This window comes from Bidens hawaiensis, unplaced genomic scaffold, assembly GCF_021521415.1.
Source record: "Bidens hawaiensis isolate Kalapana, Puna unplaced genomic scaffold, B.hawaiensis_p1.1 tig00029414_1, whole genome shotgun sequence".
Taxonomy (NCBI): Eukaryota; Viridiplantae; Streptophyta; class Magnoliopsida; order Asterales; family Asteraceae; genus Bidens; species Bidens hawaiensis.
Genome location: NW_027494879.1, coordinates 221324 through 233250, shown reverse-complemented (window position 1 = coordinate 233250; position 11927 = coordinate 221324). Strand labels below are relative to the sequence as shown.

General features: G+C 38.0%; 1 pseudogene; it reads left to right on the top strand.

Annotated features, from left to right (window-relative positions):
* Positions 1–1316: 1316 nt before the first annotated feature.
* LOC143578979 (uncharacterized) lies at positions 1317–8280 on the top strand (annotated as a pseudogene).
* Positions 8281–11927: the final 3647 nt, after the last annotated feature.

Genomic DNA, 11927 nt, shown 5'->3' with positions numbered 1-11927 from the left:
ATTTGATGGTGTTTTTACATGAGTCAGATCTAAATCATTAAAATCAGCGGTCTAAAAAGACTCACTCGGGAAGACTTTTATTGGGTAGTTCCAAACTGTTTTACAGTGTTTCTAAATTAAAATAAATCATACTTATACATTATTTACTACTTAATAATTGGTTAAGGAAAGTTAGAAAAACTAATTTGATACTTTATTTAATTAATAAAGTATTTTATATGAACTAAAATCTTCCTAACATTACTCGAACTTCAAGAGAGGAAGTATTGATGATAGGGTAACTCTGGACTTCTGGAGCACTTGTACGTATCGGTCATGCATCAACTCGAAACACTTGTCCTATATACGACCTTCAGAAAATGACAAGTGTACGTTCTAGATCACACATGGAATATACCTTGTGACATTTTAAAACACCAGCTAGAATATTCCAATCCAATTTATATGAACCAAAATCGAATTTCATTTTCTGTTCCATTAATTGATCAAACCGAATAATAGGAATTGTATTTTTACCTTTTACATGTATAATAAGTTACCCACGCCATTTGGTGTGGTGACAAGGATGATAAACTTTAAAATGGAGGTTGAGAGTTTGTCCTCTTGTTGAGGTGGTTGTAAATAATAATTTGGCTGTTAAAAAAAATGTATAATAAGTTAAAATAGAAAACCAAAAAATATTTAATAATTATTTTATTCACGAACAAATACGCATATTCACTTGTGAATGCGCTATAATTTGTAATCAACCGTACAAATAAAATGTACATACAGGCAGTATCATAGAAATCGTTAGGCGCTAGTCGAGTGGTGGTTAGTCTCGATTAATTGGATTAATCACATTTGAATTTATATATTTCAATTTGACCGACTTCAACCAAATAACAATTAATCAGCCACTTGTCGGTTAGTATTGCTTAGCGACTGATCAGGATTAATCAGCGCCTTGATACAATTTTTTCAACCATGCATGCAAGTAAATAATATTAGTGTATCTTTTAATAGTTTAGCATATATATTCACTAGCAAATACAAGTATTCGTCTGAAAATTAATTGTTTTTTTGCGTTTTCTAAACTTCAAATTTGCTTCATTTTTTATTTTATTTTATTTTTGGCTTAGTTATTCGAATGCGAATTTGATTCGTCTTAAAAGAACTATAAATCACACAAAGTAAAAAAAAACTGTAAACATATATAATTTCTTATTTTTTGTATAAAAACGTTCCTGATTTATTGAACTTTTATTGAACAGTTGTTATTGTTAAATGAATTTATGTCAACTTTACAGTTTGTACGTTCAATCTATCTTTCTGCTATGGAAGCGGACGGTATTTCAGCTTCGAGTGTCTCAAAATGGAACTTTCCGATCCTTGTTTTCTTCAAAGATTCTAGGTACTTATGTAGTTATGTTCTAGCTTTCTACCAATTAACAGCCATTTGTGTAGCATGCATGTTAGTCAAGTACTTATGTTCTTTTTGTATATGACTCGTTTTCATAGGATTGCACTCAAGTTGGACAAACTCGGTCGTGAAATACTTTCGGTTGCTATACCCGTGACCATGGCGTTAGCTGCCGATCCTGTTGCTTCTTTGATCGACACAATTTACATCGGTCGTCTAGGTACGCTTTCGTAGCTCATGCAATTGACCTATTGTCACAAACTATTATTTTCTTACGACATCCACTACTTTTATTGGTAAACGTACACCATTGTTCACTATAAGACTTGAACCATCAGTCTTATGAAAAAGGATAACATAAATACATATTTTGGTACCACCCTGTCAAAAGCCCTTGTCAGCTGTCACAAACTAAAAGTTTATGGCCATATACAGGACCTGTGGAGATTGCGGCTGTTGGAATATCAGTCGCGCTTTTTAATCAAGTTTCAAAAGTCGCAATATTCCCGCTTGTTAGTATTACAACGTCGTTTGTTGCCGAGGAGGAGACGATAGATAAAATCAACACGGAGACAATGGAGGCTGAGGACATGAAGAACGGTTATGTTGATAAAGTTGACACCAAAGGAGAGACGTTAGAGATTGTGCAAGTTGGAGAAGAGCAAAATGGTTTGACAGAAAAGGACGCGGAAAAAGAGTCTGCTACACTTGAAGACGGTACGCCTTTGTACATAGTTAATTATGATCTAGGCCATGGTCCCATTGTTTGTTTCTTTTGGTAAAGACGGTAAACTCTTTATATAAGTTGGATGAAGTTTATTAAACTTCAATTTGTGATCTTGTGCATTAGTCACTTACTTTTATCATTAATCAGATTCCAAAACGAGCCCAGGCAAGCCTACCACTATTACGGATGGTGTCACAAACGCACCAGATGCCAAGATAGCGAAAAGAAATATTCCTTCGGCTTCAACCGCACTGTTGTTCGGTTTAGCGCTTGGTGTTCTCGAAACACTCTTCCTAGCACTTCTTGCCAAACCACTTTTGAGTTTGACAGGCGTTAAACCCGTAAGTAAATTCTATTCACTCCTACAAATATGTGAAATATAAACCTATTTTCCCTCCACATTCAAATTTTGTAAGGGTTCTCCAATGTTAAAACCGGCATACAAGTATTTGACCCTCCGATCACTTGGAGCTCCCGCGGGTTCTTATTTCTTTGGCAACTCAAGGAATCTTTCGCGGTTTCAAAGATACTAGAACTCCTTTTTATGCCACGGGTATACTCTTACACCCTTTTCTTTCTTTCAGGGGCAAAAACAAGGGGGGCTAGAGGGTCGTACTGACCCTCATTCACCTGAGTTTGTCGGATTTTTATATATATAAATATGAGTTTTTTTAAGAAAAGATAACCTTATGAGTTATGATGACTAAAAAGTTCTAGTTCTGCCATCACCACTGTGGACAAACCTGTTTACAGAAATAGATTCTTTTAAAATGAATTGAAGTTAGAAGTGTGGATTCTTTTTGTTGGATTTTAAATAAGCAGCGACTTTAAATGAGAAGAAAACGAGTTAAATTTGTTATTTGAGATAGCAACCTTAATTATGTCATCATGTAAATTTGAAAAAAAAAAACACTATTTTAATGAAAATTCAGTTGTGCTTGATCTCTACTGATTAATCTGTGTTGTGTTATCCTTCAGTTGCAGGCGATGTTGCGAATGTTATCTTGGATCCACTTCTTATATTCACTTGCAAATTGGGTGTTAGCGGTGCAGCCATTGCACATGTTCTTTCCCAGTAATCATTCTATAATATTCACATACCATATGGGGTCACACCTTGATCATGTGCCTAAACACCTTTTTTCTTTCACAGATACTTGATATCATTAATTATGCTAGTCAAGTTGATGCAACAAGTTAATCTACTGCCTCTGAGTCTTAAGTCTTTGCAGTTCAGCAAGTTTCTTAAAAGTGGTACACTCGCAAACTTGATTCAGCACTTTCATAGTTGTTGTCACCATAAAATTAACTAATACTTTTGTGCTTTGTAGGTTCGTTATTGTTGTTTCGAGTCATAGCAGCAACCATCCCCGTGACATTGGCTGCATCGTTGGCTACAAGATTGGGTGCAACAACTATGGCTGCATTCCAAATTTGCTTGCAGGTTTGGTTGACCTCTTCGCTTCTTTCAGATGGTTTAGCCGTTGCTGGACAGGTTAGCACCTTATGCGTTACATTTATACTTTTGATATACTTATTATTTTTTTTTATGTTTTTGGCAGAAGTAGGTTGTTTAGGACTAGGGATGTAAACAAACCAAGTATGAAATTTACTAGGCCCGTGTTCAACTTGTTTAACTTACAAGAGCTCGAGCTCAGCTCATGAGAATTTATTCAAGCTTTAACTTGACTCGTTTATTATTTTAATAAACGCATATTCAATTATAATAATTTCATATACTTTAAATATAATTTTTTTATATTTAACAGAATACATACTATTTAGTAATTTTTATCATCACTTTATATATCATAATTATCATTATATAAATATATGTTTAATATAATAAGTTAAAAAGGTGGACAATATCTACAATCAATGATGAATTTGTGTCACAATAACTTCAAAATAGAGATGTGATCTAGGGCTTTACAAATCAATATGATTCCATGTCAAGATCGTTCTTTGTAAATAAAGAAAATAACTATGTAAATTAATTTAATATTATCTTCATCTAAAGTTCTTGTTTATTTTGTTTTTGTTTTTCTAAAATTTTTAAGTACTTGTACATTTAAATATTTTAAGTTTTAATTTTAATTTTTAATTTTAATTTTATTTTATTTTTATTTTTATTTTGTATTTTATTTTTATTTTTATTTCATTTTTATGCTTATGCTTAAGAGATCGTTAGTGCAAAGTTTAACAGTAACGGACCGACAAAAAAAAATTATAAAAATTAAACAAGTGCGTGGATTCGGTGAGTAAATGTTTTTTGTGTTTGAAAATGCAAATATTTTAAAGACCGAGGACCGAGAATGTATTTTTGGTGAATACTCGCGATGTTTTGACCTTATCACGAAATAGGCTGACCCTATATAAATGAAAAACCCAAAATATCTTTCACTATTCACCAAACACTTTCACTTTTCACTCACTCTCTTCTCTCTTATCTTCAACTCTCAAACCCTAAATCTTCTTCAAATCTTCAACGATCCGGACTACTTTTTATCAAATATGCCGTTGAATCCTGAATATCCTCCCTCGGTATAACTTCATAAACCCCTCGTTTCCTTCGATTCATCCTTGTTTCTGGGTTCTCATGGATCGAGACGGTGGTTATTATGAACCGTCGGCTAGATCTAAAGATAGATATTCATAATTTGTGTTGCTATCATGCTTAGATTCTGATATTAGGACTTTAGATCGAGTTTATCATCATTAAAATTGTTAGTTTTAGGTTTGTTTGTTGAACAGTTCGTAGATCTAGGCTTGTTCATATGTTCAAGGGTTCGATTGATCATGTAAATCTAAGGGGTTTGCCTTCAAACTTTCCAGAAACCTAATTCAGGTCTGGGTGACACCCAAGGAAAGGAAAAGGAATCAAAATTTAAGCCAGGGAACTTTTTCGCTTGGAAGGAGGTTTCGCTTCTCATGGTCATGCGAAGCGAAATGCCTTTTGTTTCGCTTCTCATGGTCATGAGAAGCGAAATGCTTTTGGCTTCGCTTCTCATGGTCATGAGAAGCGAAATGCTCTCTGTTTCGCTTCTCATGATCATGCGAAGTGAAATTCTCTTTGTTTCGCTTCTCATGGTCATGCGAAGCGAATTGAGTCCTTGTTTCGCTTCGCTTGGTCATGCGAAACGAGACACCTTTTTGTTTCGCTTCGTGATGTGTATCTAATAACCCTATAAAAATGACCCTCACAACTAAGCTTTAAATATAAAATGAAAATCCTAAAACCACACACAACCGGCAAGTGTACCGATCACAAGTAGTATAGACCTAGGAAGTCCGAGTATCGAACACGTGGACACGTTAGAACGCTAAAGATCACTAACCCTAGACAAGACCTACCTTAAAATAATATTATATTGATTTTTGATTTCTTTTAACTTAACTGAACTAACTAGATTAACTAACAAAACTTACCAAAAATAGAAAACTTAACGGAAAACTAATTGTGTTAACTTAGGAATGGAGAAAAACGTCTACCTAGGTCTGAATCAAATTGTAGGCCTAACAAGCTAATGGATTGAATGACTTCAAGACACCGGTCCCTAAAGATGACACAACTAAGGATCGCTCAGGCTCACTAGATCACCTCTCGGTCTCACTCAACAAGCCTAAACTACTCAAAATCGCCTAAAACGACCAAACCGGGAAACAATTGCTAACGTGTTCTAATGAAGGATCACCTCTCGGTCTCACCAACACTCGACCCTAATGGAAATGAATACTACACAACCAAGGATAGCGGAACAATTCAACTTAAACTAAAATAGATCAACTAGTTGCTCAAAACACCTAAACCTGACTCGCGCAATCCTTATTCTAGCATGCAAAGGCAATGAGACAACCCTAACTTCCTATCACCTCTCGGTCTCAAAAGTGTCTAACCGCTATACTTTAATCAATTAACCATGCAACAAAACCCTACGGTGGTACCTACCGCAAACAAACCCTAAACACAAAGTCTAGAATCAAACAATGCACCGATCAATCAATACAAAACTAATCAATCAACACACGGGGTTTATGCAATGAATCACCAAAATTTCCAGCCATTAAACACAACCTATTTCATGTCTAAATCAAACTTTGCAATAGCAATTAAGGTCTATTAATCAAACAATCCAACAAGCTCATCAAACACTAACAAGAATCATCATTCCTAGGTAGAACTAACAAATTTAGCCAATAATCATCTTTGGACAGCCATGAACATTAAATAAAACCATTAATAAACTCATACCAATCATCTTAACAATTTTCCAACGATCAACAATAATCATAAACACTTCAATCTCTAACACAATTGCAAAACAAATTAACAATTGATCAAGAAAATAAAGTTTGATGAACAATGAAAAAGATGTAAGGATATCGGGTGTTTCCGGGGCTGTTCTTGCTGTAAAAAACGATGGAGATTCAATCCCGAGGCTTGGTTCTTGTGTCTTCTTCCTTCCTTAGCCGCCACAACCTTCAAACCCTAGCCGAAAAAGCTTTTTTTCTTTTTTTCTCCCCTGCTGCTGCTGCTGTTCGGCTGCTGTCCAGCAGCTCTAGGGGTTTTAAATTCTTTATATTATAATATTATAATAGTATTTGGGCCTCCATGATGCATACGGGTTGGGCCTTGAGCTTTGTCTTGAACTTGTATGCGTAAAAGGCTCATAGAATGCTCGAAAAGTCCCGGTTTTTACCTTTCTTTTACCCAAAACCTACAAGATTAATAAATGTACGTAAAACCTATCTAAAACGAATTAAAACATATAAAATATAATATAATACGTAGATAAAACGTGCGGAAAATACGAGTGTTTTACAACACATCACTTCGCATCCCATGCGCAGCGAAATAAGTGTCATGCGAAAAAGTCATACTTAGCAAGATTCTTGAAAATTTCAAACTGAAGCTACAGGACTGTTTGGGCTATTGTGGACTGCTAGACTGTTTGGACTATCGAACTGTTTTGGACTTAATATTTGTACATATTGAACTAAATAACTTATAAATTAACTTATTAACCTATTAAAACTAAAATTGTATATAATTAATCAATTAAATTCTATAATATGTAAATACTTAATGCATATGTATATAACTTTTCTTGATTATTAATATGATTTTATATATATTTTATCATGTTTTAATGATGATTCTCATGATCTTATGGTTTAATTTCAGGGTCATAATAACTTTTGTGCTCTTGGGTTGCCAAAGGCAAAGGACGACAAAGTTTTCACGTCTATTGTCAAGGGGCTCAGGCAATCACCCCTGGCACATGTTATCACAGCCAATCCAGCCATTTATTATAAATGGGTCTTGGACTTCTGGGCGTTTGCCAAGGTTGTCGATGATTCTTTATCGTTTACAACAACAGTTGCGAGAAAAGAGTTGACCATCACTGAAGCTGATATTCGGGTGTTGAAGATTGCTGACCAGCCAGATTATACATATGAGAAGGGAGACAGGAAGAAGCCGGTTGATTTTGTTACACAAATGGGATACGACACTGAGTGGAACAACCTCGAGAAGAAACATCTTCCACCATACTGGAGGTTTCTATTCCACATAGTCACTCATTGCTTTGCTGATATTCGTGGAGGAGTTGATAGCATGAGTGCTGACTGGGTCCGCATTATGTTTGCATTGACGACTCGAGAGAAGTTCAATTACTCTCGAAGGATATTCCTATGCATGTTGGGGAATATTAAGAGTGGGGGGACATGGCTTATGTACCCAAGATTTGTACAGATGCTTCTTGATGATCTAATTCCAGATGTCCCTAGGCCAGGATCAAAGAAAGCTAGGGACAAGAAGTCGTTTCCCGAGCCCTATCATGTGAATGATATCAAGATGTCAATATTTGGTGTGTTGTTGAGCACCAAGACAAAGGGACATCAGTATGTGGGACCACGTCCATGTCCTAAATTTGGGTTGTTCGAGGAGACAGAGCCTGCTGGGAATGAGGCTTCTGAAGAGAGTGGAGAGATTCAGGCAACTGAGCCAGAAGTAGATGTTGAAGTTGAGGCAGAACAAGATTCATCTAATGAGCCTCCTGAGGATCGCACAAAAGCTAAACATGATCTAAAAAGAAAGGAGACTGAGAAGAGCAAGATTATTGAATTAAAGGAGGAAGAGGAAGACTAGCCGCCATTGAAGCGTCTGAGGAAACTTGGGGACTCCCAGAAGTCATCCAAGATTCTTGTCAAGATTCCCTCACAAGACAAACCATCTGACCAACCCAAAATCACCAAAGAAGCCCTAGCCCAAGCCCTCAAAGCATTAAATGTAACAAAAATCCAAATCCCTACCTACACGAAGCCAAAGACAAGAAAGAAATCCAAATCCAAGAAAACCAAAACCTTACTCCACGACTCACCTGAATCCTCACCCGAATCCACTCCAACAGACCAACCAATTTCTACCTTCCTACCCCAAATACCATCCTCACCACCCCAAGACCAGCCTACAACTCCAATCAAACAACTAACCCAAACCGAACCCGAATCTTCTCAAATCATAACACCACCTACCCAACCAACCACCTCAATATTCACATCATCCATCTTCAGCTCACTAATCCAAACAACCAGCTTATGGAGCCAAACCGTTATAACTTCCCCAACCCAAACCATAACACCACCTATGACACAACCAACACCACCCACCACTACAACTTCACCAATCCTTATCCAACACATCACCCTACCTTTGCAAACAACCTCACCACCCATAATGTCCACCACCCCACCATCCACCATTATTTAACCAAACCCATTGCCCGAGGAAAGTCTTCGACACCTCTAGTGTACTCCGATCCTATCCTCGATAGGATCGTCACACTGGAGGAATCAAACGCTAAAAGGGCGGAGCAAGAAATTGTGCTCCTCAAGTTTATCAAAGAAATGAAGCAGAAGGCGGTGGAGGATGAGGAAGAGAAGGCGGCTCTGATGGAGAGGATAAGGGTGTTGGATGAGCAAAAGGAAGCAAGCAACGCAATTGCTGAAAATCAAAGATTATTGACCAACACCTTCCACACCCGAATCCAGAATCTTCAAGTACTAATGAATCGAGAAGCTTCGGAAAACGCAAACCTGAGAGCAGATAATTCAAGACTTGGAGACAGATTGGCCACTCTTGAAAGAAACCTGCCATCTACAAGTGCTCTCAGGACTAGTGTCAACAACAAGATTGAGGATGCTACTTGAAGATGGGATGTTGAGAAAGAAGCTACAAACTCCAGAGTCACAAACTTAGAAAATCAGCTCGCTTCATCCGCTTCCCTTGATACACTCAGAGCTGAAATGCAGGCTATTCAAGAAAAGGTGATGGAACATGATCGTCTTAATGAGCTCCAACTGAAGACAAACGAAGAGTTGGTGAGCAAATATCAAGCAGCCTCAGACTTTATGGGTATCCATGAAGATGACTTTCATGGTTTGGAGGATCGACTTGATAAAGTTTTCAAGAGCTGGAGAAGGTCTGGTGAGACTTCTCAGGCTGGTGGTTCGCAGCCTACCGCAGGTCCGAGTGTGGCCTTGCGAGGAGTTAGAATGGGAGTGTCTGAAGGTGAGGCGACTGTTGGTCGTTTGGTACAACAGGGCGGCCAGTCTAGCTGTGTTGGTGGTAGTAATGATGGTGATGACGAAGATGAGAATGAGGAAGATGATGAAGATGAAGATGATGACGATGATGATGTTCATGATAGCTATGATGAGGACGACGATGGTGATGATGATGGCGGAGACGGTGGAAATGGAGGAGCCGGGGCAGCAGGAGGTGGAGGTGGAGATAACACTCAATCACCTCCACAAACTCAATATGAAGTTCAGGACCCTGCTGCTCACGACTCGGCTGGCAAAGTCAAGGAGCATGATACACAGATTACTGACATGTATAAAGATTTATTTCCTGATGACTTTGCAGGTGTTATGGATGACTTTATTGAAGCGAGAAAGAACTTGGAGCATCTTATTGAACATAATACATAGGAAGGGATTGAAGATGACTACATAAACTACTCACCTAATCCAGACACTCCTCCTGCTCAAGTTCAAGCTTCAGAGACTCCTGCTGCTGATCCCGTCTCCAATCAAACTGCAGACTTGACACAGGAGCCACCAAAAAAGAAGTGGAAGAATCATATTGTGTCAAGTCATGCAAGCGCCCGCGATCTCATCTACCCTTACCACGATGATTCGCTAATTGTATACGCGAAATATAATAAGGGGAACACGTGTTGGGCGATCAGATGATATAGTGGTGATCTGATTTATCTCAACCACCATGAGCTGAAGTCGTTACCAGAGCTTGACATAAACTATCTTCGAAAAGCTCTAGGCCATGGTGCGGTTGGAAGTACGTTGGAAAGTTGGATTCCAGATTATCTTCATCGTCAGTCGAAGGTTGACTACAAAGATTTTGAGCTGAATAAGGGTCGGAAGTACAAGAACCCAAAGGAGATAGACCGAGCCACCGGAGAGCCACGAACAATGTGGAGATACAGGGCACCAAAGAATTGTCATATCATCTACCATGGTGAGCCCTTTATTCCTAACATCCTCCGAGACTTCATTGACTGGGAATTCGACAACACGACAGGGGAGGTCGTCATTCGCTGCAAAGATCTGCCTGAGATTCGCATATTTGACGAGCACGAGCTAATGGGGCTGCACATAGAAGACATCAAAGAAGCTCTACAACTCTCCCCTGGGAACCATCGAGGATATCGGTCGTCAGAACACAGACCGGATAGTTGAAGCCTTCAACAAGTTTATTAAAAGAGTTGTTGAACTTCCACTACCCGAGGACGGCTGGTTAGATTACGACACCGACGGGTTCCAATACTAAAGACTAGAGGGAGATTGTTAGTCCCATTTTGGTTTAGTCTTTTGTATTGCAATTATATGTAATGGGCCGTTTTGGTTATGTTGTATGTTATAGGCCCAAGGGAAATAATGTTGTAAAGCCCATTAGGCATTTGATATGACTTACTTCTCATGCATGCTTCCCTATAAATAGGAAGCATGCCATGAGAAGTGAGTGGTTGTTCAATTGTTGATAATACAATACCTTTTGCAAACTCCCTTTCTTACTCTCTCCATTTCTCTCTACCCTAAAATAACATCTCAAGATCCGAGACCGCTTAGGTGGCTTAGTGTGATTTCCGCTAGCACTAAGCTCGGTTGATCCAAGATCATTGTTAGATCCACCCGCGTCGGGACCTACAATCCCCTGTGAATCTCATTATCAAGAAATGAAGTATATATGTTCACGGAGTGAAGTTGGAAGGTTCAATGAACTACGCGAAGGGCAAATCTTGGGTGCTATTGTTGTCTATATACAAGTGCCGTAGGCGAAACTGTGGCGACTCGTGGAGTAGACAGCAAGCTTCGCTTGAACAGAAAACAGCAAGATACCGACTAAGCAACATCTGAAGCGGCTATCAGAGCAGTAGCAACTTGAAATTCGCATACGAAGGAATTCCCCACTTTCTAATGCAATATGGCAAAACTTAGGAAGTCAGCTAGTCCAACATCAGTCATTCGAATGGAATATTTGACATTTCATTGTACCATTTATCAAGGTTGTTAAACGTGTCCAACACCAACTCAGATTGAATACTCCTAGAATCTTGGACAATGTTTAATATAATAATAATTAGTTTATTATTATAGATAAGTTAGTCTTATCTTTAATCCTAGCTGTATTTGGTTTCAAATTATGTATTTGAAAAAGGTTAGGATTAGAAACCTTGAGTTTATATATACCCTAGGTTCAATGTATTAGGTATT